The sequence below is a fragment of the Amblyomma mixtum genome, chromosome 2 (assembly GCF_055824585.1).
Source record: "Amblyomma mixtum isolate Tamu chromosome 2, ASM5582458v1, whole genome shotgun sequence".
Taxonomy (NCBI): domain Eukaryota; kingdom Metazoa; phylum Arthropoda; class Arachnida; order Ixodida; family Ixodidae; genus Amblyomma; species Amblyomma mixtum.
This window is the reverse complement of record NC_143013.1, coordinates 277,786,680-277,812,606: the sequence shown is the minus strand read 5'-3', so window position 1 is coordinate 277,812,606 and position 25,927 is coordinate 277,786,680. Positions and strand designations below refer to the sequence as shown.

The 25,927-nt window shown below is 44.9% G+C and overlaps 1 long non-coding RNA gene across 2 annotated transcripts in view; it reads right to left on the bottom strand.

The window, feature by feature from the left end:
* LOC149364085 (uncharacterized) overlaps nt 1-25,927 on the bottom strand; it is a 199,860-nt gene that overhangs the window by 3,805 nt on the left and 170,128 nt on the right. Inside the window, exon 1 of one of the 2 annotated variants that reach the window (XR_016288600.1) lies at nt 107-216. The exons of the other annotated variant lie outside the window; for it this stretch is intronic. This is a non-coding gene — a long non-coding RNA (uncharacterized LOC149364085). Of the gene's footprint in view, nt 1-106; nt 217-25,927 lie in introns of those variants that run through there. 2 annotated transcript variants of the gene reach the window in all.

Below are 25,927 nucleotides of genomic sequence, written 5' to 3'. Positions count from 1 at the left end.
CTCTGCTGCGTGAAACGCGCAAATCTTAATCGCACATGCTCTATTGAAAGGAAATTTTTTTGCCGTATATGTTATTATTGCACAATGTATGGAAAGCAATACTCACACTGCATGCAGGAGAACAACGGCGAGAAGAGCTGAAGAAAGTACTCGATGCGAACTCATTGCGGCAAGCGGTGTGGCTTTGCTATCGTCAGTGATGAGCAGCTGAACGCCTACACCTTTTTATACATGCTAAGGTGGAGCGTTAATTCACTCAAGCTCGTAAAAACAGCTGGCATTTTCGTCGGCCTACAGCTGTCCTGCAGCAGCTGGCAACCTGCTGGGGCGCAGGACGTCATGACTACGTAGGCGGGCTTCTTTTCTGTTTCTCTTTTCATGATTAAATGTCACGGGAGTGAAACGAGGAGAAATGCCCGTCTATTATTTGATACTCTTCATTTTCAAAGGTCGATGACGTCCTCTTCTGGGATTGAGATCAACATAATACCATACAAGTCAATGCGTTATTCGTATCTTTCAATTTTCACTCGATATTTTTCAAGCCCCCTTATCCAGAAAATCCGGTGTCGGCATAGGCGTTGTGAACGAAACATTGCGAGCAGGTGGTGTCCGCAGAGCAAATTAGAGGCAGGTGGGTCAAGTAGGTTACATGATGTTGCGGCGCCATCACAACATGCGCACCATGGCAGGTGGCAGTTAAACTAAAGTTAAATTAATGATTGTTCCGTCGGGAAGATGAACCTGTGCCGCGCAAGCCCCACCGGGGGCAGCACCTGCCATCGCAGGCCAGTGGCGCATCGCTTAACCGCTGCACCACTGCGCCTGTCAATGTTATGTGAACTGGAGCGGTGTTAGTAAAGACGTTTAGGTTTAATATTTGGTATTATATGACGAAGTTTACAGATATTAACGCAATATATTTTATGGTTTTAATTTATCTAATTATGTGTATCCTGTTTCGATAACAACTGCTTCGGCATTGATTATTGCCGCTTCTTTGCTTTCAATCCAAATTCTACTTGTGTTGGCGACAGATCCGAATTCCTGCCACGGAATCTGCGTATATCATTCGTCCATTTCAGTACTTCTTTTTTGTTATTTCAACATGCCTCCAAAATCAATGACAGTATTTGGAGGAAATCTGTTGATGAGTGGTCCACATTTATTGAGGAAGCCCCATGACGCTTGATGAAGCAAGTGGCGGTGGGCTGGACGACGCGTCAGCTCTGTGAGGCAGCCTTGGACGTTCATTGGAAGTACTCTCACTTCATCGTCATCTACACGCTGGCACATGAGGTGGCGCTACAGGGCACCCCTCCTAGACCTTTGGTCGATAAAAAAAAAAAGCTCTAGAGATGAAGCAAATTGGGAGGGGGTTGAATTAGAGTGATAGGGACACTGTGTACTAACTATTAACACGTATGCAGAGTAAGTCTGTGTTCAGGTCGTAATCCGATGGCTAATCAGAAAAAATCAAATCGAAATTCAGGAGGTCGCGCTTGAGTGAAGTGTAGAGGGCGGCCTGTAGGTACCGCTGCGCTGGGAAGCAGTAAAGCAGAAGTCATTGTGAGGGTGGGCTCGCAGTCGGAAGAGGTCAGAAGATGGAATGTACAGCAGAGGTGGCAGCCACTGGCGTGGGCTGTATTCTGTCCGAAAACTCGGCACGCACAAACCTTTACGTCTCTGGCAAAGCCTGGCGGACAAAAGCTGGTGAGACGGTGCAGGTCTGGCTTCGCTGCGGCTCGCACTCTGCGTTGGTGGTAGCGCTGCTACCGGGGCGGAAAGGCTGGGAGAGTCACCACAGTGGAGGTACTTGAGGTAGAGAGATGTGCACGACATGAGTGGGGCTGCGAATGATAGGAGCCCTTTGTAAGTTGTGGTCGTGAAAAGTGGCGGCTGTGATCTGCCACCTCAATCAAACAATGCAGCGACGAAGTCGGTGGGCGTGAGCCGTGACGTCGCCTGCTGAAGGATGCAGATGATAGCACACTGGAGGCAGGCATTTGGCGTTGCTGTGGAGAAGGTTGCGTGGCGGAACAGGCCTATCGAGCTGTCAGGCCGGGATCAGTGTGAACCCCTTCTGGTGGCTAGGAGTGCATATCTCAGCTACGTTTGGAGGGAGGTGACGCTGCGATACAGGAGTCCTTCGACGTCTCATCGATGTGTGGGAGAACCTCAGGGATTGAGGCACAAAGGTGTGGTGAGGGGTCAGGAGCCTGGTGCGAATCCGACGACACCAAATCCAGAGACGCACATGGCAACGGGTCTGCGATGGTAGTCCTAAATGACTGCGTCGGGACGCAGAAGGACTGCTCACGAAACTGCAGTATCTCCGCTTATACCGTCTCGGCACGCAGAAAATGCGGTGGTCGTGCGAGCGCGAAACCGTAGTGCCTGATGACGGCCTCCTTCAGGTCATCGTATACCGTGGGCCCAAGAGGTTGCAAGGTGAGGTGCTGGAACAGGCCATACGAAAGACGCTGCTTGACGAGGTAGAAGCGGATGGCTTGGCTAGAGACGCCATGAATGTAAAAATGGGACTCAAGCGTCGCGAACCAGAGGTATAGGTCACTGATGTAAAAAGGCGCTAAGCCGTGCAGCTCAGGAAAATCAGGCTGACTGCAAGGCATTAGAACGGACTCGCCTTGGCTGGATGGGGCCGAGTGTGACGTGGCCATGGCGCCGCAGGTAGCGAAGGAATGCCTGTGGAGGTGAAGTCAGCGTAGCTGCTTGCCTCGAATGTCCGGAAGTCCGCGGTCACCAGTTCTAAAAGAGTGGTCCACAAGAACTGAGGAAGCCGCATGACGCTTGATGAAGAAAGCGGCAGTGAGCTGGACGACGCGTCAGCTCTGCGACGCAGCCATGGACGTTCACTGGAAGTGCTCTCAGTTCATCGTCATCTACACGCTGGCACGTGTGGTGGCGCTACAAATCCACTGATTTTTGGTGCCTTCACAAATTTTATCAGCTATCGTTGTTTTGGAAGTCATTTTAAGAGTGCTCTCTTATTAATGGAAACACAATTTGCTAAATTAACTTAAACTTCCTGATTTACCGCGTGTTCTCTGACTATATTCAAGGAAATGTACCAATCTCTTCCAATGCTTTTTCGTTTGCTGCTCGTATTATTTAAGTAATATCATCAGCGCATGACTGTGTACGGGGTCCTTCCGAAAACCTATTGTTGAGTTGAGCGGACCTTGTAAGGTTCCACAATCAAGGGCTAAAATATCCCTATAGTACGCCTGTTCTAAGGATGAAATATATTGTAAGGTCAAGGATATTATCTTCTTGTTATTACTGACTGCAGTTCCTGTTATACATTTTATGCATTCGCCGCGAGATAATTTGCACTGTGGTTATTTGTGCATCGGAATGTGTTAGTACTACTGCTTTTCGTTACCACTGCGACAAACTACAAGGCTTCCTGTGCTGGTTTCTATCAAATATGATACTGACATCTTTTGGCCTTTTTTAGTACTTCCCGCTGTTTATAATTTCTGGTAGTGCATGAGGCAGATTTTTCGCAGAAAAGAACTAGCCTATTTTATTGTTTAACCTTGATCTGGTGCGTTGAATTTGACGTACTACATTATTTAGGTTGATTGGGGTTTAATGTCCTAAAGCAACTAAGGCTATGAGAAACCCACATTACTTAGGAGCGCTCTGAAATGTGTTTTCACCGAAGTTCAGAAATTGAACCTGGACTGTTAATTATATTTACTAGTAGGAACACTTTTGAAAAAAAAAAGAAACATTTGAGAGCAAGCTCTCATTTCGGACTGAAAAAGTATAAGCGAAGGCGAAAAAAGTTTTAAAATAACCCATGCTTGTTTTATGTTTGAAAGATTTCTGCGCCCTTTTGATAATGAAAATTCTATAAAAAATATCCAAGAAAATATGCGTTTGTTGCCTTGAGCATGGCTGTCTAGCATTCTGTTTTAAATGTCAGGTTGTTTGCCACGCCGCGTCGGGCGTGGCTTGAAAATTTCCGCAGGTGTCAAAGAGAGAATGAACGAGCTAGGCCTTGACGTTGATAGCAAAAAACGACGGCCGGCAAATATAGCCTAGACTCCATGCCTTAGCTATGTATGCCAACGGCTTTTAAGTGCACTGCAAACTAAGTATTTAATCTTCTTTGCCGCTATGAGCGAGGAGACAACATGACAAAAAAATATTCTTTTGACACCCCTGTGTTCGCTTTTAATACAGATGTCCGGGCATGCCAATAACTTCTAAAGTCCAAAAGGCTGCTGGCATATAAAAAGTTCGTGAACGCACTGGAATGCATATAATCTACAAACTTATTTTCAAAGTTGATTTTGCTGCTTCTGATGACTGACAGTGGCTAAAAACTTAAAATAAACTTCTTGTTTGCCAGTGAACCCTATATTCTTCCTTGCTGGGATTATAAGTGTTAAACACAAGCAAATGTTCTTCACCAAAGAATTTAAATTCGAGGCGCTGGCGCCTGAAGTAGTGGTACATTGACGAAGACATAGTGTGGATTCAAATCATAAGTTTCATGACATATTAAAAGAGAACAGTACATTTGTATCATCTCCAGAACACTGTTTTCTGCGGCGCTGGGACATGCGTACGCAATTAGGAATTCACCAATCTGCTGCTTGAATAACCCATTGCCGACTGAGGGCAATGTCACGATCAGTTTTCACTGAGCTCATTTATTATTCATTTGTCACTGGTAAAAAATGCGATGCGAATGCACCCGAGTTAGAACTGCGATAACAAAGGAATTCTTAGTTAAGCCATGTAACTTAGCCAGGTATTATCACGTACCAGCGTATTACAACTGTGATTAATTTTTCATTCATTGCATTCAAATGCCCACAAACAATGCCAGAGTTTTGCTGATGTGAGTTCACACCTGTCTGTACGATATTTTAAAGACCAGTCGACTAGAAGACCTGCCTATGGATGTCGTACTTCAGAATTTAAATAATAATGGATGAGTTCATTAACCAATGGGCAATCAGATAGCGCTCAGTTTTTCATGGTTCATGTGGTCGTGAAAAAAGCTATTGATATTGTTGACACTGATGGCAACAAACGAGAAATATAGAGATACCCTTAATCAACCACCTTTTTTCGTTAAACATGTATAAACTAGCAATTTAGGACAACAAATGTCGGTGATTTAGAACAAGTCTCTGCATGTCCTCAGTTAACTTATACATCGAAATGAGCCAGAAACAAGAAACAGGATTACATTAAGCGATGGCTGTTGAGGAATTGTTGATTTCTCGATATTTAAGATAAGCACTTTGAGAGCGCCGTTTGTTTTTGTTTCTTTTTAAATACTGCATGAGTCTATAAACCAGCCTGAGGAAGTAGCTTGGTACAGAAATCATACGAACAAAGAAGCAAAATACATTTCAAAAGAAGTAACGAGCAAACAGATTAAAAAGCCGGCGTGGAGTTGAGAACCGGTTACGAAAGTATGAAGCCATGAACTTTGAAAAGCGCTTCGCGCGAAATAGATATGTGCGCTATGCGTAAATAGATATATGCATATTATCACGTAGTGGTGACCGCCGTCCGGACAGCAAGAAGACAGCGAAAATAGCTTCTAAAAAAAACGCTTTATTTGGGCGGACTTGCGCCCGAAATGAACTGAATGAGTCGGCGGCGGCGTAGCAACAAGCGTGCACGGCGGTCGTCGAACCGAATTCCCGCCGCTGTCGGCTGTGCTCACTTTAAAGCTGGCTGCGAACTTTCGAGATGAAGCGTGGAAAGTTACTAGAGCATTCTGGAACAACGTAAAATCGGCTTTGCCTGGATGCAATCAATCGAGATAAATCTGGGCGCATTTTGCATCACAAACAAAGCAATAAAGCGGCGTTCCAGCAGCTTTGAGGGATGAACAAACAAACACTACAAAGATTCGGAGCAATATACCTGCATAGTTATAGAGCACTCTTAGCAGTTTTCCACGCACAATCAACATTCGGCTAGCACTCCTCGCCAGTCCTTTTTTAGGCGCCACGTGCCACTGACGCTGGAGCTCTCCTCGGGAGGCGCGCACGACAGCGGTGGCCGAAGATGGAGCGTGCTACATTCAACCGCTCCGTGCTACCAGTCCTCGCTATTGTTTCCGTCGCAGCCACTTTCCATTTGTGCATTCCTCGCTCTACAACCCTCAGGTTACGTAGCATTACTACAACGCGAAACCCATGGAACGGGGCTTTACAGCTGTCACTGCAGCCTCTTCTTCTCAGGTTACCAGTGTCATCCTCCCTAACAGGTTTCCTGAAATCATTACGACAATTATGGCGCATGCCACAGCAGCCTGTGAATGATGGTGCGGACTCAGCCGAAGGAGAGTACGCTCTGAATCCCGGTGTTCGTTAGAGCCCCTGCTTTGAGTCTCTATTGTTATCTTTTATTGGAGAGTGGAGTTCAGGATAAAGCTGTCGTACGATAGAAGTACACTGGCCGCGTCAAATAGCGGTCAGCTTTGAGGATCTGTATACATCTATCTGTCTGTCTGTTCGGTGCTTAATGGGGCACGGAACCTTGGGAAAGAAGCTAATACAGCAACTCTGTGTAAACTATCAACTACGCTGCGGCCGCAAAGAGGTCACCCTGTTTAGTTGTTTAGTTCTTCATGACTTCATTGCCCGGCCAAGGCTGTACTAGACGGGAGGGACACATCAGTCCTCCCCATGACACCCCCTCTGCCAACCTCTCGTCCATATCGCTAGGCATCTCGGCGTTGGCATCGACGTCCCTTGGCATCTAGCGCTCGTCGGCGAAAGTTGTGGTGGCTTTTTCTAGCAATTACAGGTTCAGACGTTATATGGCGATAAACTGACAGTCTCGCTTTCACGAAGTCACGCGAGCCGTACTACGGCATAAGGCAGGATTTGGACGAGAAGCCGGCATTAGGCATCGCCGCAGACCCTGTAAATAGAAACTTTCCTCAAATACTTTGAAATGCCCGCTCTACTTTTGAGGACTTGTAAGTGCGGTATCAGCAATCAGCCACCCTAGACGCCATGCGCATATGGCACTATACCACTCTGCATGGTACTACTGATATATCGAACTATTTCGCGATGCCTTTCATGTTCGATGCATCCGGGTTCGACGTTGCATGCCAGCGAAATGTCTTGAGAGAAATTATATGCAGTGTTGAAATGAGAATATTTCTTTCGGCGAATTCGGGTAGATTTAGCATAGCCTATTCACAGAAGGCCCGCAGTGGCATGAACAGGCATATATAAAAGCAATAGCGTCGCATTTTCGACCGCTCTGCTTCGAAAATCGTGGTCCAGCCCATTTTATTCATTTTGTGCTGAGAGCTGCTTCTGCAAATTCTATCCCGAAGCAATAGATAACCAGGCGCTCCTCCGAGCGGTCACACACCTGTCAGCTACCCCTCGGCAGTACGCTGTACGGCTTTAGAAGAGAACGGACGTGTGATAATACCTTCAGGAATATTCAGACTGCTGTAAAGGCACTGCATAGACTTTTTCTTGCTCACCGGACTGTCTGTCCTGGCTCAGCGATCGACATAAAGCGCAAGAGTGCTATACTTCGAGTGAGCAGGAGAGGACGACAATGCCAAAAACACGTCTAGGGCCATGCTGTTCCCCACAGACCACGGAGAAGCGAACCCGTCTCTGTTTTGTGAGCGCAGTTGGCTTCCGGTGGTTCTTCCCGAGTGCTATTTTTTTTTAGAGCCCGTCAAACCGAAACCAATAGCCAATTGGAGAAAAAACTGCTGTCATAAATTATTAATCTATTAGCACTAGAAGGTTATGCGAAGGAAACCACAGCGTCCAGTGTGTCTCAATAGAGCGTGGCGCAGACAAAAAGAGTCTCTGGGTACACTCAAACTCCGCCTTAAGGGTAAGACGCGAGAGGGTTAATAAGTCCCATCAGTGGTCTGGGGTCCTCTTGGGGACCTCCTAGGGTCTAAAAAACGCAAGGTTCTGATTAAATTCACTCTCCACTTTACATTCATACATCGCTGGGAGCCCTCAGACGACTACTGGCGCAGTAGTTCGGCGAATAAGCGATTCGCCACTGCCATCAGTGGGGCTTGTGAGACACAGGCTGCTCTTCGAGAACTCCCAAAGGGCTTATGCGCATTGTCATGGGGGCAGGCTGGTCACCTACGGTTCTCCACACGCCAACGGGATTCTCTGCTGAACGGGAACATTAAGGCTCTCGCGTTAATACTTAACCCACTTATGGCCTCGAGCGGGATTCGAACCTGCGACAACGCGAAGAGATAAAAATCGCTTGACGCTGCTTTCGACCACTCGGCCACGGTCTGAGACTTCGACCCTCTCGCACTGTGCCTTGGGAATGTCGTCTTCAAGTTTCATCTGTGGTCGATGCACTACAAACGCAAGAGCGCGCCGGTATTTGCGTGTGCCAGCCAAAGTTCAAACATGTGCTCGATTTGAAGCCTCTAGTCTTGGTCGCACTTGATGAAACGCTTGATCAAGCATCACATTTTCTTTGAACAAATTGGACAGTGTCTAAAGTTATATCTAAAGTTATTTGAAAAAAGTTGAAAACACAAGGAGCAGCTTTCCTTGCCACGTGTTAAGTTGCCAGCTTCTCGCAATATGGCACTAGTTAGCACCACTGTGCTCAGAATCCCTGGCGCCCGCTCAAGTTTCGCAGAGCGCGCAAAAGGAGGCCACGTGTCAATGCACTCACGAAATGGGAGCTCAGTTGCTAATGCATTTCCCTCCGCATCAGTCGCATTGACTGCCTGTATTATACAGCGGCAGCTGTTACGCGCCGGTTCTTGGGCTCCCCGCCTTAATAGTAGCATGTCGTAGTCGTGGGCGTAACGGTAGGTGTTTTCCAGGGGAACCTCATGGAGGGTGGTTTGCCGTGGAAGGAGGAAGGTATGACGAGTGCGGAGCAATATGCAACCGGAGGGTGCTTACCACCGGAACCATCCTGAGGGTGGTTACCGTCAGAGAAGGGTATAGCAAGATAGCGTAAAGAGGTGCAGCCTTTGAATGGTTGCCACGGGAGCCAGCAGGAGGGTAGTTATCCTGGAAGTAGAGGGGGGTACGACGATAGCGTAAAAAGACACAGCCGGACGGTGGTTACTACGACAACCGTCCGACAACAGTCCCCACCCGGAGGATGGTTACCATGTCAGGATTAGAGTACGGCGAGAGTGTAAGAAGGTGAGATTGGTAGCTGGCTGCCACAGGAACCACGAGGAGGGTCGGTACCCTGAAAGTGGGATGGTATGACGAAAGCCCAGGAAAGCGTAACTGGGGTTGGCCGCCACGGGAATCGTCTGAAAGGTGGTTGCCGTAAAAAGAGAAGTGGAAGGAGCTTAGGAAAGCTTTAGCAGAAGTTTTGCAACTTGTAATGAGGAAAGCATGGCGAGAACGAAAGACGCAAAACGAGGGCAGTTGCCATGGGAACTATCTTTAGAGTAGTTACCCTAAAAGGAGGAGGGTTTCAGTTGCAGTAGCAGGGCTATGGCTAGAGCGTAGGAATGCCTACTGCTAGAGGTTTCACTATGGTAACCATCGCTAGGGTGGTTACTGTGGAGGGAACAGCATGAGCACGGCAAAAACGCAGAAATGTAGCACGGTCCATCCGTGGTAGCTGCTGCAAAACTCACCGCCCGAGGAAAGGGTCATCTGTGGCGCTAAGGGCCTGGAGCTTCGGAGTGGAGATGCCACTGTAGCTTGTTGAAAAACAATTCCATGGGATAAAAAGAGCGGTCTAGAAATACAAAGCTACAGAGTCACTGTTATATTCTAGAACTCAGTGTATCAATATTGTGAAATATGCACCTTAACGTCTTACACTGAATCTTGCGTTAAACAGTGGAAACCACCCTGTCAATCCTCTGTGAAGCAAAGGGAGCAATATATACATCTGTTCTAGCATTCCTAAGGGCTTGGGCAGTCTTACCACAAAAGGAACGAATACCTAACATTTGGGACCTATCACTTTAAATGAAAAAATCACACTTATTATGTTCCTTCCTAAAATAAGGAAATAAAAACTTCGTTAACTGATTTTTGTCCACAATACCTGTCTAAAGAAGAAAAGTCAGAATGGTCTTGAGGAAGTGTGATGATGCATTTTGAAGTGTTTTCCCAAACAGCATATTGCACATCGCGTTTTCAGGAGAAATGAAGAAACATAATCAAGGTTAAATGGCTATTTCCTCTGGCTATGCATTACACATAAGCGTAATAAAATATTTATATCTCTTAAAAAGCTGTTTACAAACGAATGTAGGGACGGAGCTATCGAGCATGAAATACGTTTTTGCATATCTCATGACTAGATAGGCGCGCTTTAGGAATAACGCCTTAATAAACGAGAAGGAATTCGAGAAGCATTGAGTCGGTACAGACAGGATAGATAAGGGCTTCGCTATATAAAAGCGATTTCACACATGCACCAACCCTTGAATTAGAAATGCCCGTTTAATGCCTCCCAATGCCGTTCAAACCGATAGCTATTATTAGAACATGACGTAGGGGGTGGGGGGGGGGGCATTCGGTAAAATAACATAATATTTGAGCGACATGAAAGGAAATTGGCTGCTAAAGAGGATTAACTGGCTGACCTGAGAAGTTGCGATAAAGAAATACGCCACCTCAGGAGAAAGAATTGCAGGGGGTGGCCAGGGGAGAGAGACAGTCAACGTGGACTTGAAAAGCCGTGTGTCCACGCTGCATAGGCAGATGTGACAGGGGAATTGTACGAGTGGCTGGGTTCAGGTGGAAAAACTTGGAGAAAGTAACCCCAGTAATGACGAACGCTTTGCCCAGACGAAGTCCTCTTGTCGTATCGTAACTTCGCCTCAGCACCATGAGGCTCTCCTTCCGTTTGTTAGTGTTCTCATACCCGTGGCATGCATTTTGACAACAGGATTAAAAATCACCCAATTTTCCAGATAACGCCTTTTTAAATAGGAAGTTGAGGTGTACAACAAATGTGAAAAATCTAAACCGAAGCCAAGATGGCAGTGGCCAAAACCGTAAGAGTAAGAATAATTGAAATTCATGATGGTGTCGCGGAAGCAACCGCACCACCAAATTTTTGGGATCCCTCGAACACGGCGTTCCTCAAAGTGCAGAGGTAGCTTCGAACACTTTAACCTAACGTAAAGCCATGAGAGCAAGTATTTTGGTGGAAGACACAAACCCAACCGGGGCGGCCTTGAGGTGAACACGCCCTAAACAAACATTTGGCGAAGCCAGGTTTCCCTACCAGTTTGCGCACTCGTGCTTTATTAAAGTGCCGAACAGATTTCTCTGCACCACTGTCGGTCGCGCAAGATGTACTGAGTGGAGTATATTTATGATTTTCTTTTTTTTACCACCTCACCTTGTTATGTCGCGCATTAGAAGAGAAGAGACCCATAAATATTACATTGTGTACGTAAGATACACAACTTAAAAGTGATTATCCTTTTTCAATGCCACCTGCCACTATGGTTTCTCACTTTCCGCGATAATGCAGCAAGAAACCCTGTGATATTAATGCCGAGTTTATTGCTGTTCTGTTCTCTCCACCAGGTCTAAGATGTCCCCTTGAATGTCTCGCATTCTCTAAATTTAATAACATTTCCAAAATAATGAGATACATTTTCTAGACGGAACCTTTGAGATCAAACGTCGAGTTTTGCTCTTTTCTCAAGAATGCGGTTTTTTAGAATGATTCTCGTTCTCAAATGCTGACATTCTTTACGTGCAGTACAGCTGGCAAAATGTCAAGAGACAAATGGCGGATAATATAAAGGTAAATGATAGCAGGTGCCACTTTCATGCGAATTTTTCTTGTCGATTTTTTCTGCTCTTCCAAAGGAAGAGGAGAAAAAATCACTATCATATTTTCATGAAAAAGAAAACACAAAAAGTGTACGTGAACGACATCGAGCGTTGTCCAGCAGTGTCCTGAGATACGCTGGGCGGACTGTGTTTTACTTGGATTTCAGTGTTGAAGGAAATATTTGACATATGCAAAGAAAACAAGACGTGCTGTAAGAAAGTTGGTAATTTGGTAGAATGCCGTAGAAACACATTGTAATGTTAACATAATTAAGATCGAATTCGCAACTGCACCAGAACACTAAATTGTGCAAAACAATGTTTGCGGAAAAATTATGCGTGCTCTAAAAGTTCTTTCGTTCTTTTCAGAACAAAGAGTTGTTTTCAACACAGCTTAGAAAAATAATACCAGTAATAGTCAAGCAGGCATGTAATTAACGCAAGAGTATAACACGTGGGTACAGTCGATCGCTGAAGTTGCGCCTAGAACGCGACGAAGGCGATGGAACGTCGTGGAAAAAATGTGTATATCGACAGCTGCCGCAGCAAACTTGACTGTTAGCGGGAACTAGTCTGCCGGGATCAGCTTGCACACCTGCTCCACTACACGGCACGACCACGGTTGCCACCCATTCACTACACGTCCCCCGTGACGTGCTGAAACGTTCGACTTAGATAAAGGTCCAGTCCCATGGCCAACTTCAGCATCAGTGGTACTGCAGGCGCCCGCGATCGCAGGTGCTTTCCTGGACGGGCAGGCACTTCATTAGCTCTCGCACAATGACATTAAAAAAACGGTAGGGCTACGGGAAGTTAACATCGTTGAAATACTCCAGAAGGTTTATTCGGTTCTCCACTGTTGGTTTTGGTGCAGTTTCAACGTCCCTCTCGGGGGCGCTGTCCTCAAAGAACTCGGAACACGCAAAACGTATTCAGTGATGACGGTAAGCGAGACGGCCGCCTTGTTGATATTTCGGTCGAGGAGACGATGAAGGTAGCATAGATGCCACCTCCATATTTTCGAGGAAGGCTTTGGAGTTTTTTGCTTTGGACTCCAGAGTGGTTTGAAAGAGCGACACATGCTTCGCGGATTAGGTTAATGGAAAGTTCAAGCGGGGTTGAGCTAATGAATGAGGAATCGGGAGTGGGTAATAATGAGTTACCTCTTAAGATATTACCAAACGCTCGAGGTCTTTACGCTTACAGCCGTTGAAGAGTCTATATACATTGGCGCAGTATCGATTGTTAATGATACAGCCATAAAATTTCGCAGCTTCCTCTCATTTACAGCTGCTGGCAACCAAGAATCAAACATTCCAAGATATCTCTATGAAGTTGCTGCTTCGACAGTATATCGGCAGCCACATGTCATTCAAGAAGGTGACTGTAAGGCAGTTCCTAAATAGTCGTCTAACGCAACGCTAATCGCTTTCACCGTATAAAAAAAGCACAATTTCCCAGTCAGACTGCACTGCCTCATTTACTCGCAATGTGAGTACGATTAAGTGCGACATGAAACCGAGCGTAATTGCATGTTACTCAGAGGACGCTACTTCGGTTCACAATAATTATCTTCAGAAATTACTTCTAATTTAGTCACAAATTTTGCCACACGATTGAGGAAATAAGCTTGTGAAAGCATGCGTAAACTTATAATTGCATGGTTCTAAATCTCCCTGGTGTGTCCGGGTTGTTTCAGATAAATATAGTGCCGCGAAATACTCGAAAAGTGCGCACGGTTTTCAAATCTGGGTTACATGGGTTCTATGAACTGCCGTATTAATCATTCTTTCTTCTGATTTGGCGCTGGTATCTTGAAAGTTTGCCAACACTAGCTATTTATAGCTCCCTAGAGCTCAACTGCAATATGCCTATTCGTTGATTTGTTTGTTAGCTATGTGATCAATTCTATATGGTCATTGCTATTTTCATCACTCTGACGCATGGCACAATTTTAGTGTGCGGACAGGTTAACACAAAATGAGAAAACCACTTCCCGCCACATTTTCTATTTTGTTATACAAAATAAGTCTCGGAAATAGCTTGAAGTGAATGTCTTCATCTCTCGGATTCTTATTTATGCCTCTTCTGCAGTCGAGTCTAAAATACTAGAAAGGTGCTGATGAATAAATTTGTATTCGGAATAAAGGTGCTTAATGAATAAAGTTGTATTCAGTGTAGGCGGTTCACAAAGAGCATCTTACGCTGCTTATTTATGAGGAAAAGTTCACCGCAAGTTATGACGAGATTATTTCGCTAGAATTTAATTCAGGAATCTTTTCTTCCATTAACAAGGTAAGAAATGACGTTTCGATGTTAAAGAAAGGTAATCTTTCCATTTAAATTCGCTCAGTGTCGCACGAACCGAGCTCTTGAGTCTCTTTTTGTGAAAACCTGTATTTGACTGTCACATCTTCTCTGAGACTATTCGGCCATTTAAAAAAGTTAAAGCATGGTGAATCACTACCGGTATGAATGTATCGTTAATAAATAGCCGACATATATAATATCGAAAGCCAGCCAGATGAGTAGCTTAAAATAACTGGAATTAATGTAGGTAACGGTTCTATATAAGCAACAGAGCTTTCATGAAAACAAAAGAAGTGTCTCTCTTGGCCTCGCGGCAGATACGGCACGCAAGAAAAATGTTACTGACCGTGGACCTAGGAAGAAATTCTGATTATGGGCTAAGATTATTGAATAAAAACGAACATTCCTAAGAGTCCCAGCTATTAACATTTTTCTGGGCTATACGCACGCTTTTTTGTTCGAGTATCATCTTCTTACTCTATATATAGCCTTCATTGATTACGAGAAAGCATTTGACTCAGTGGAAACCTCAGCTGTCATGCAGGCATTGCGGAATCAGGGTGTGAAAGAGTGTTATGTGAAAATATTGGAAGATATTTATAACGATTGCACAGCTACTATAGTTCTCCATAAAGTCAGCAATAAAATTCCAATACGGAAAGGTGTCAGGCAGGGAGACACGATCTCGCCAATGCTCTTCACTGCCTGCTTACAGGAGGTATTCCGGGGACTGGAATGGGAAGAGTTGGGGATAAGAGTTAATGGAGAATACCTGAGTAATTTGCGATTCGCTGATGACATTGCCTTGCTAAGCCACTCAGGACAAGAACTGCAAAGCATGATCAACCAGTTAGACAGGCAGAGCAGAACTGTGGGGCTAAGAATTAACATGCAGAAAACCAAAGTAATGTTCAACAGGCTAGCAAGGGAACAGCAGTTCGCAATTGGTAGCGAGGTGCTGGAAGTAGTAAGAGAATATGTCTACTTAGGGCTGGTAGTGAACGCAGATCCGGATCATGAGAGGGAAATAACTAGAAGAATAAGAATGGGGTGGAGCGCATATGGCAGGTTCTCTCAGATCATGAATGGTAGCTTACCAATATCCCTGAAGAGAAAAGTATACAACAGCTGTATCCTACCGGTACTCACCTATGGGGCAGAAACGTGGAGGCTAACAAAGAGGGTTCAGCTTAAGTTAAGAACAACGCAGCGAGCTATGGAAAGGAAAATGATAGGTGTAACGTTAAGAGATCGGAAGAGGGCGGAGTGGGTGAGGGAACAAACGCGGGTTAATGACATCTTAGTTGAAATCAAGAAGAAGAAATGGGCTTGGGCAGGGCATGTAATGCGAAGGCAAGATAACCGCTGGTCCTTAAGGGTAACGGAGTGGATTCCAAGAGAAAGCAAACGTAGCAGGGGACGGCAGAAAGTTAGGTGGGCGGATGAGATTAAGAAGTTTGCGGGGATACAGTGGCGGCAACTGACAAAGGACAGGGTTAATTGGAGAGACATGGGAGAGGCCTTTGCCCTGCAGTGGGTGTAGTCAGGCTGATGATGATGATGATGATCATCATCATCTTCTTACATTTAGGCCTTCTAGCCCCAGCTACAGTGCAATATACATCGCGGAAGCAAAATTTAATACGCGACAGCAGTACCTTGTAGCGGCTAACCTTAAAATACGTATTAAAAATTTTGAGTAAACCATATGTGGGGATTACCGTGTAGCGAAAGCTTGGTTGGCACTTTTAGCAGCCTCCAAGCTTGCCCGGCATCAACGGCGTTCGCACCAAGTTTTGCTTTCGCGCTCGTTCTTTGCCCCAGAAGTATTTTTGCTTACTGCCTTTCTTCACGACTCGATTGGATCTTTCCATTACAAAATATTCAGCTTGTAGTGGTTTGGCTGATGGGGTTAATAGCCCAAAGCGACTCAGGCTATTGGGGACGCCGTAGTGGAGGGCTCCGGAAAATTTCGACTACGTGTGTTTCTTTAACGTGCACTAACATCGCACTGTACACGGGCGTCTAGCATTTCGCCTCCATCAAAATACGACCGCCGGGGTGAGCAGCCAAGCACAATACCCACTTAGCCACTGGGGCAGCCTCAGCTTGCAGTCGCTGAGGAATTCTTCCAAAGGAAATATCTGCTAAAGAAAAACGAAAGCACTCTGCACAGTTAATTAGCTCAGCGAATGGGTACTACTTTGTGTTCTTGTTAAACATTCTAGCGTGCTAAAGGAACACTTTTTCATAAGGGATAGTAGGTCAGATCTCAGGGAAAAGTACTCGAAGGGGATTCCATTTGTTTCCGAAATAGAAATAGTTGGAATGAACGTTTTCATTGGAAGTGATATTCACAAAACGAAAGCTTTAGCTCTGATGATGCTCTGGATAGAAATAGGCGAGCTCTGATTAATATTTATTACTTAAGTCTAGAAGAAATTATGTAATGATCTAAAAAAATTCGGATTTTTTTCTTTTTATAGAAACTCTGTCTAAGGGAAGGTGAGTGGTATTTTGCAACTTATAAAAACAACACGCAGTCAATGTGAGTGATATTTGAACGTGAAGCATGAGGCGTAAAGAGGCGGAGAGAAAATATCAAGCAATCTTAAAAATCGTGAATTCGTAAATGTGAAATCGTAAATGTGAAAGCAAATTTTACTGAAGGTATACAATGCAGCACGTTCATCACGTGGGAAGTGTGCGGCACGATTGAAAGGGCGAACGTTGTTGACAAAGATGCAATGACCCAAGCCCCTTTAATGTATATATAAGAGGCTGTTAACATGCATTTATCACCTCAAGGTGGCCGAAGCTTGCAACAATGAGTTCCCAGAGTGTATTTCATTTCATAATTTTTGGAATATTTGTCCTGCAGGCAATGTAAGTAGCTGTTGCTCAGAAATGGGTGCCCAACTGGGAAATGAAAAGTTTTGGAGCGAAAGCGTTCTACACTAACCAACACCGACCAAGAATTTTGTCATCTCTGTATCTTATGCCATTGCTTATATAGAGTGACTACATGTTCAGTTAAACAAGAATATAAAAACTAGATTCGCAACTTGGAGGTGAACCCGCGGTGACGCGAACAGATCAACGTTGCAGGCCACTGCCCGAGAGCCCTAGGCCATCGCCGCAGCCGAACCAGTTTCATGTTAAACTGCAGCACACTTTCGTGCTGTGCATTGCACATCTCCGTCTTCTTCACTTTCCATCTGCGGTGTGAAGAGATCAGATCATTTTAACGTCGATCAGAGCTTAAACTGAGTCGAACATTGTTGCCAGACGTGCGGACGCCACAGAAAAGGAAAACCGTTAGCCATTTAGGCCAAACGCACGTTTATGCACGTCCGCTCGGTTTAACTACATTAAAACCCTAAGAGCTTTATTTGAAAGCTTGCAGCAACAGCAGGTCGGACGTAATTATGAAGCTTCATGCAACAATATTCAGGATATTTTGGTATTATATGACTTAAAAAGGTGACACTTCTACTGCCAGAGGCCGTGATAACTTGCTATTCTAATACGAGGTCTGTTAGAAAAGTATCCGACTTTATTTTTTTTTTGCGAACACCTGATAGATATGAAACAAGCGCGCTTACAGCAGTCAACAATGAACCCTCGGGCGCATGCACGAAATTTTTCCCGCCTGCCGATAGCGTCAGTCGCTGGCAAGCAGCGTTTGAGTGAGGCAGTGCGCAGTGCTCTCGTCGGCTTTTTGTTGCAAGGAAAATGGCGGAGCGAGAGGAGCAGCGCTACTACCTCAAATTTTGCCAGAAACTTGGCGATAGCCAAGTGGAAACCATTCGAAATGTTCAGACGGCTTTCGGTGATGATGCTATGAGCAGCACACAGATTAAGCAGTGGAGCAACTGGTTTAAAGACGGCCGCACATCCGTGGAGAGAGAGCCACGCTCCGGTCGGCCATCAACATGCCGAAATGACCAGGTAATTGCCGAAGTGAACGCTGTGGTGATGGGGACTGTTGTGTGACTATCCGAGAAATTGCGGGAGAGGTGGACATCAGCAATTTTTCTGCACATTCCATTATCACAGAAGATTTGGCCATGGAGAGAGTGGCAGCGAAATTCGTGCCGAAGCTGCTGACAGTGGAGAAAAAGCAGCTTCGTGTTGAAGTCTCAAAGGAGATGCTGGATTCCACAAACAGTTACCCTGACTTCACCGACGCCGTAATCACTAGTGACGAGTATTGGGTGTACGGGTACGACCCGGAAACCAAATCACAGTCGTCACAAAGGACGCATTCCACGTCATCAAGACCAAAGAAGGCGCCAAGTGCGCAGCAATGTCAAAGTGATGCTGCCTGCTTTTTTGACGACTCCCTCTGTGTGGCACACCACGAGTACGCACCCCACAGGGTCAAAGAATGACTAAATAGTAACAGAGATGTCCTCCATCGCCTACGTGGCGCTGTGCGGCGCAAGAGACTGGAATTGAAGTCAACAAAAAATTGGCGCATCCCTCGCGGCATTGCTCCTGCACATTCCTCGCATTTGTTTCTGACTTTTCTGGCGAAAAACCAGACTCTTGTAGTTCAACAGGCTCCTTACTTTCCTGATATGTCCCCTACGACTTCTGGCTGTTACCTAAAATCAAGAGGCCATTGAAAGGAGCGCGATTTCAGAAAAGAAAGGACATTATGGCTGCAACGACAGCAGAGCTAAATTCCATTCCGAAAAGGGCCTTTTCGGAATACTTCCAACAATGGCAGCACCGCTGGGAGATGTATGTGGAGCTCCAAGGAGACTAATTTGAAAGTTATTAGGTTTCTAACGCTCCAGTTATGCCAGTTTTTTTTTCTTCGGCCAAAGGTCGGATACTTTTCTAACAGACCTCGTGTTTAAACCTACTAAATGCGTTATTCTCCCCAATCTAGTTCATTCAGACGGTTATTCAGGTAAATATTGGCTCTGAAGTACTCCATAACTTTAGTTGCAGAAACTGAACGAAATGTATTACCGTCAGATTCCACATCCTAAGTATAAGTTCAAACACACATGGGCGCAGAGGGTTTTGCCTTCACAATAACTTGACTGCCGAATTTATTTATAATGCACCCAACACGCTAAGATACTCCTTTCCTTCTACTCACGCTGACTTTGCATGGTATAAATGTGCTTCAGAAGCATGCGGCTAAGGGAAAGTTTGTTTGCCATGACAGAAAGTAAGAGTGCGAATCAAGGACGCGCAGAGCCAGTGCATTTCATCTTCATCGTGCTTTGTTCGCGCTGTTCAATGTCTTCATAAATACATATTCTTCCATCGCGGCAAAAAGTTATTGTGCTAAATAAAAACGGCCTCCATTAGAGGAAACAGTAAACATTTCCAAAGACATTGTTGACAGATCTTCTAAACAACTTCCGTACTTCGAGTCACAAATAGGGGATAAACGTATGGACAGCAACCAGAAGCATGACTCAAATACTGCTTGCCTCTTGCATTCCTTCTCCGTATCGCCTCAGAGCCGTAAAAAGCGATCTGTTACCCATTTTGTCACGAATATTACGAATTGGAAGCCTTTATCAATAGCTGTTCAAATATTAGGGTCATCTGCTAATTTTCAGTGTAGTATTAACATTCCTTCCTGAGTGTGTGCATATGGTAGGCTGGAGTTCAGTACCCATGTAAACAGTACCATCGCTAATCTGGTGGCTAGACCAGCAAAAATTAATAACATAATTATGATATTGCCCTGCGGTTTGCTGCGATGTATTTGCTTATCTGTCGTCATAATGAACATCATGCTGACAACATTTCATTGGAGTGAAAGAGAGAGTGTTCGTAAAAATTGCGTTCCCTGTGTTCAATTAAATAGGAGTCACGTCGTTGTATTTCTTTCAGTGTTCTCTGCCAAGGTCAGCTAGTGCCAAGGTCAGCTAGCAAGACTCAAGGAAAAATTTCTGTGAAGACCTGCAACGAAAGAGTAAGTCATAAATTTAGGGTTAATTAAACGTTGCATTGATATTATTGAAATAACCTGCAGCGCCTGTCAGCTTCGCGGTGTTTCACTGGGCACCTATGAAGGGCCATATTTCGTCGCGACACAGCTCCGAACAGGATGTAATAATTATGCATATTACGCACTATTGGCGATCTGTGCGATATGTTATTATTTGCGGCCTTTGTGAGGTGATATCATGCATTCATTTTACATTGCTGTAATCATTGTGTAACTTACGTGTTCTTGCTTGGCGTACACGTAAGTGTTTTTGCTTGGTGTTCTTGCTTGGCGAATTTTTGTTTATATTTTCTTTCACTGCGGTTCAATGGTACTTTTAAAAGTGTTTAGAATGAAAAGTGACTTGTACACATTCCTTAGACAGTTATTCAACAATTCATGTACTTTTCTCCATCGCACTCGTCAGTAGTCGCTCGCTATGGGTAGCAGCACCATCTTTCTATCTCTTGTAGTGCACTAAAGAACAATAAAAAGAAGAAAGGAAAAATCGCGCTCACTCTCATTACCGTTCACACATATCAGTTAAGGACGTGCGCTTGCCGGTGATTGGCGGTCGTACGGGGATCAAGCGAGTAGTCAAGGAGTTCGTGCATACGCCACGTTGCGTGGTTCGATCCTCTGCGCTGCTAAATGGCCACTTCTTTTCCATTTGCTATCAATTCTCCATTGGCCTGCTACCTGACTTTTCTCGTATAAAATCCTTGGGTAAATGTTTTTTTGGCCGAGCTCGTGGAAACTTAAAAACACGCCAGCCGTAGTAGTCCTTGGCCAAGCTTTGGAAGTCATGGAAAAAATGTGTAAATGGACAGCGGTGGGAGCAAAGTTGACTTTCCGCTGATGGGGCTAACGTCCCAAAGCGACTCGGGCTACTAGGGACGCCGTAGTGAAGGGCACCGGAAAATTTTGACTACGTGTGTTTCCTGAACATGCTATGGCATCGCACTGTGCATGGGCCGCTAGCATTTCGCCTCCATCAAAATACGACCGCCGGGATCAGCAGCCGAGAACCATAAGCACTTAGCCACCGCGGCAGCCTCAGCTTACAGTTGCTGACGGATTCTTCCTAAGGAGATATCTGCTTGAAGGAAAGCGAAAGCTGTCAGCACAATTAATTAACTCAGCTTATGGGTACTACTTTGTGTTCTTGTTAGCCATTCTAGCGTGCTGAAGCAACACTTTCTTCATAAAGGATAGTAGGTAGGATCTCAGGGAAGATGACTCGAAGGGGATTCAATTTGTTTCCGAGATAGAAATAGTTGTAATGAACGTTTTCATTGGAAGTGATATTTACAAAACCAAAGCTTTAGTTCTGATGATTCTCTGGATAGAATAGGGCGAGCTCTGATTAATATTTATTACGCAAGTAACCTGCTATGGTGGCTCAGTGTTAACGGCGCTCGACTATTGACCTCAAAGACGCGGGTTCGATCCCGGCCACGGCGGCCGAATTTCGATGGAGGCGAAATTCTAGAGGCCCGTGTACTGTGCGATGTCAGTGCACGTTAAAGAACCCCAGGTGGTGGAAATTTCCGCTGCGTCCCTCATAGCTAGAGTTCCTTTGGGACGTTAAACCCCAATAAACCAAACCAAGCGAATCATTACGCAAGTCTACAAAATTTACGTAACGATCTAAAAAACTATGATTTTTTTTTATAAACACTGAATCTGGAGCCTCAAGTACTACTGCTGGCTGAAAATTACATCACTCTGTTAAAGAAGAGGTGAGTGGTATTTTGCAACTCAGAAAAACAACGCGCAGTCATTATGAGGGATATTTGAAGGCGCAGCATGAGGTGTAAAGGGCCATCGCAAAAATGTCAAGGAATGTCAAAAATTATACATTTAATATGAAAGCAAATATTTCTGAAGGTATACAAAGCAGCACGTTCGTCACGTGGTAAGTGTGCGGCACGATTGAAAGGGCGAACGTTGTTGACAAGGATGCAATGACCAAAGACCCTTTAATGTATATATAAGAGACTGTTAATATGCATTCGCCACCTGAACGCGGCAGATCCTTGCAACAATGAGTTCCCAGAGTGCATTTCATGTCGCAATTTTTGGAATATTTGTCCTGCAGACAATGTAAATAGCTGTTGCTCACAAATGGGTGCCCCACTGGGAAAACAAGAGTTTTAGAGCGAAAGCGCTCTACGCTAACCAACACCGACCAAGAATCTTGTCATCTTTGTATCTTGTGCCACTGCCTAACAACAGCGACTCCATGTTCAGTTAAACAAGAATTAAAATCTATATTCCCAACTGGGGGTTGAACGCACGGTGGCGCGAACAGATCATATTTTCAGGCCGCTGCCCGAGAGCCCTAGGCCATCGCGGCAGCCGAACCAGTTTCTTGTTAAATTGCAGCACACTCTCGTGCTGTGCATTGCACATAGCCGACTTCATCAACTTCCATCTGCGGCGCGAAAATGCCACATCAACTTAACCTCGAATAGACCTTAAACTGAGTCTAATATCGCCGCTAGACGTCCGGACGACACAGCAAAGCAAAACCGTTAGCCATTTAGGCCAGACGCACGTTTTAGCAGGTCTGCTTGGTTTAACTAGGGTAAAAAGCTAAGCGCTTTATTTGAAAGCTTGCAGATACAGCTGGTCGGACGTAATTATGAAGCTTCATGCAACAATGTTCAGGGTTTTTGGTATTAGATGACTTAAAAAAGTGACACTTCTGCTGCCAGGGGCCGTGATAATTTGCTATTCTAATATTTAAACATACTAAACGCGTTATTCTCCCGTATCCAGTTCATGCAGACGATTATTTAGATGAATATTGCCCCTGAGGTACTCCATAACTTTATTTGTAGAAACTAAACAATGTGTATTACCGTCAGATTCCACATCCTATGTATGAGTTAAAACACACATGGGCGCCGTGGGGTTTTGCGTTCACAATAACTTGACTGTCTAATTTATTTCTAATGCGCCCAAGATATAAATGTGCAAGGTATAAATGCAAGGTATAAATGTGCTTCAGAAGCATGCGGCTACGGGAAAGTTTGTTTGCCATGACAGAAAGGGAGAGTGCGAACGAAGGACGAGCAGCGGCAGTGTGTTTCGTCTTCATCGTCCTGTGTCCGCGCTGTACCTTCTCGTCATAAATACGCATTCTTCCATCGCGGTAAAAAAATTATGCTCAATAAATAAGGGCTCCCAGAGAAAACAGCAGACATTTCGAAAAACATTGTTTTCACATAAGCTAAACAACTTCCATACTTGAGACTCAAATAGAAGATAAAGGTACGGACAGCAGCCAGAAGCATGACTCACAATCTACTGCTTGCCTCTTGCATTCCTCTGCCCAACAGATCGCCTGAGAGCCATAAAAAGTTCCCTCTTACCGGTTTTGTCATGAATAGTACGAATGGGAAGCCTTTATCAATGGCTGTACAAATATTAGGGTCATCTGCTAATTGTCATTGTAGTATGAACATTGCTTCCTGAGTGCGTGCATATGGTAGGTTGGAGTTCAGTACTCATGTAAACAGTGCGATCGCTAATCTGCTGGCAAGACCATAAAAAATTAATAGCATAATTATTATATTACCCTGCAGTTTGCTGCAACTTATTCGCTTAGCTGCCGTCATAATGAACAATTTGCTGAGAGCATTTCGCTGCAGTGAAAGATAGCGTGTTCATAAAAAATACGGTCTCTGCATTCAATTTAATAGGAGTGGCGTCGGTGCATTTCTTTTCAGTGTTCTCTGCTTCAGTAAGCCACAATTTATACCAAGGTCAGCTAGCAAGACTCAAGCAAAAATTTCTGTGAAGACCTGCAACGAAAGAGTAAGTCATAAATTTAGGGTTAGTTAAACCTAACAGGGCTATTATTAAAATAACCTGGAGCGCCCGTCAGCTTCGCGGTGTTTCACTGGGCACCTATGAAGGGAAATATTTTGTCGCGACGCAGCTCCGAACAGGATATCATAAATATGCATATTATGCACTATTGGCGATCTGTGCGATGTTATATTATTTGCGGCCTTCGTGAGGTGATAATATGCATTCATTTTACATTGCGGTAATCAGTGTGTAACTTACGTGTTCTTGTTTGATGTATTTTTGTTTATATTATTTTGACTGCTGTTCAATGGTACTTTTAAAAGTGTTTAAAATGAAAAGTGACTTGTACACATTTCCTATACAGTTCCTTCAACTCACGTACCTTAATAATAGACAAATGGTTGCCTGAAATTCATGTACTTTTCTCTATTGGACTCATCAGTAGTCGCTCGCTGTGGGCAGAAGCACTGTCTTTGTATTTCTTGTAGTGCACTAAAGAACAATAAAAGAAAGAAAGAAGAAATCGCGCTCATGTTGACTATCGTTCACGCATATTAGTTAAGGACGTGTGCTTGCTGGTCATTGCCGGTCGGACAAGGATCAAGCGGTGGGTCAAGGAGTTTGAGCATCCGCCACTATGATAGAGCTGCTTGATTTATCCCGTGTGCTGCCTGGTAGCCAGTTCTTTTCCATTTGGTATCAATTCTCCATTGGCCTGATACCTGACTTTTGTCGTTTAAAATCCTTGGATAAATGTTTTTTTGGCCGAGCTCGTGGAAACTTAAAAACACGCCAGCCGTAGCAGTCCTTGGCCAAGCTTTCCTTAAATCATTCAAATCTAAGCATCATCACATCTTTTGCCTGTTAAAGTCCTTAATCATACACGGTAATTTACTTTGATATGTTCAACTCCACAATTTCACCACAAGACCACAAGTTACTTAGCTATTATTCATTTGTTGCTTTGCATAGCTAATCCAAACACCATGAAAACGTGAGTATACACGCACTGAACAACTATGAGGATGTGGTCTCCGCACACAAGGCACCATTGCTCAAGCGGCTTTCAGTCTCTGCTGCATGGTAGGCCCATAGCTCCTTGCTGGTGCTGCAGATAATTCCTAACTATATTAAATATGACGAAATTTGCTCTCTTACTTGAATTTACTGCAGTGCACGCATCACCAGCCTCAAAACTACAGATGGTATACCCCGCCGCAGTGGCGCAGTCGGCTAGTGAGCCTGAGTTTCCGGGCTCGAACACGGCCACAGCGGCCGCGTTTCGATGGAGGCGAAATGTAAAGGCGCCCGTGTGCTGTGCATTGTCAGTGCACGTTAAAGATCTCCAGGTGGTCGCAATTAGTCCGGAGCCGTCTAATACGGAATCGCTTTTTTCATTCACTCCCACCTTTCTTCTTTACCTGACGGTGCGGTTCGGGTGTCCGCCGAGATGTGGGACAATTACTGCGCGATTTACTTTCCTCAAAAACCAATTTTCCAGTTTTATATCTACACACACGTATGTGTGTGTCAAGGGTCAGAGAAGGAAGTGAATGCATGAAAGGAAGTACTCTCTAGCGAAGTTAAGGAAGGAAGGAAGGAAAAACTTTATTTTACTCTAGTCCTTTTTCCTGCGGTTTGGGAGCATCTTCAGAGACGTTTTCTCCTTGATTTTACCCCCAGGAGTCTTCTCTGTCGAAGTCGTCCGCCTCTAATCAGTGGTCGGTTGCCCTCAGTCCAGGGCTCCGCTGGCCACTGCCGCCCGTTGAGCTCGCTGTACCAGACCTTCTTGGTCTTCACTGCGGTCGCTGGACAGCAGAGTCTCCCACTGCTCCGCACTCGGGTTTTGTATTTTGGGGACCACGTCTATCTTTTGGCAGGCCCATGTGATGTGATAGAGAGTAGGTTTTCCGTCGCACCAGGGACATTTGTCCGCGTATATGGTAGGGTGCATTTTGTTTAGTATATGTAGGTTTGGGAAAGAGCCTGTTTGTAATTGTCTCCAAGTGACAGCTTCCTCTCTGCTGAG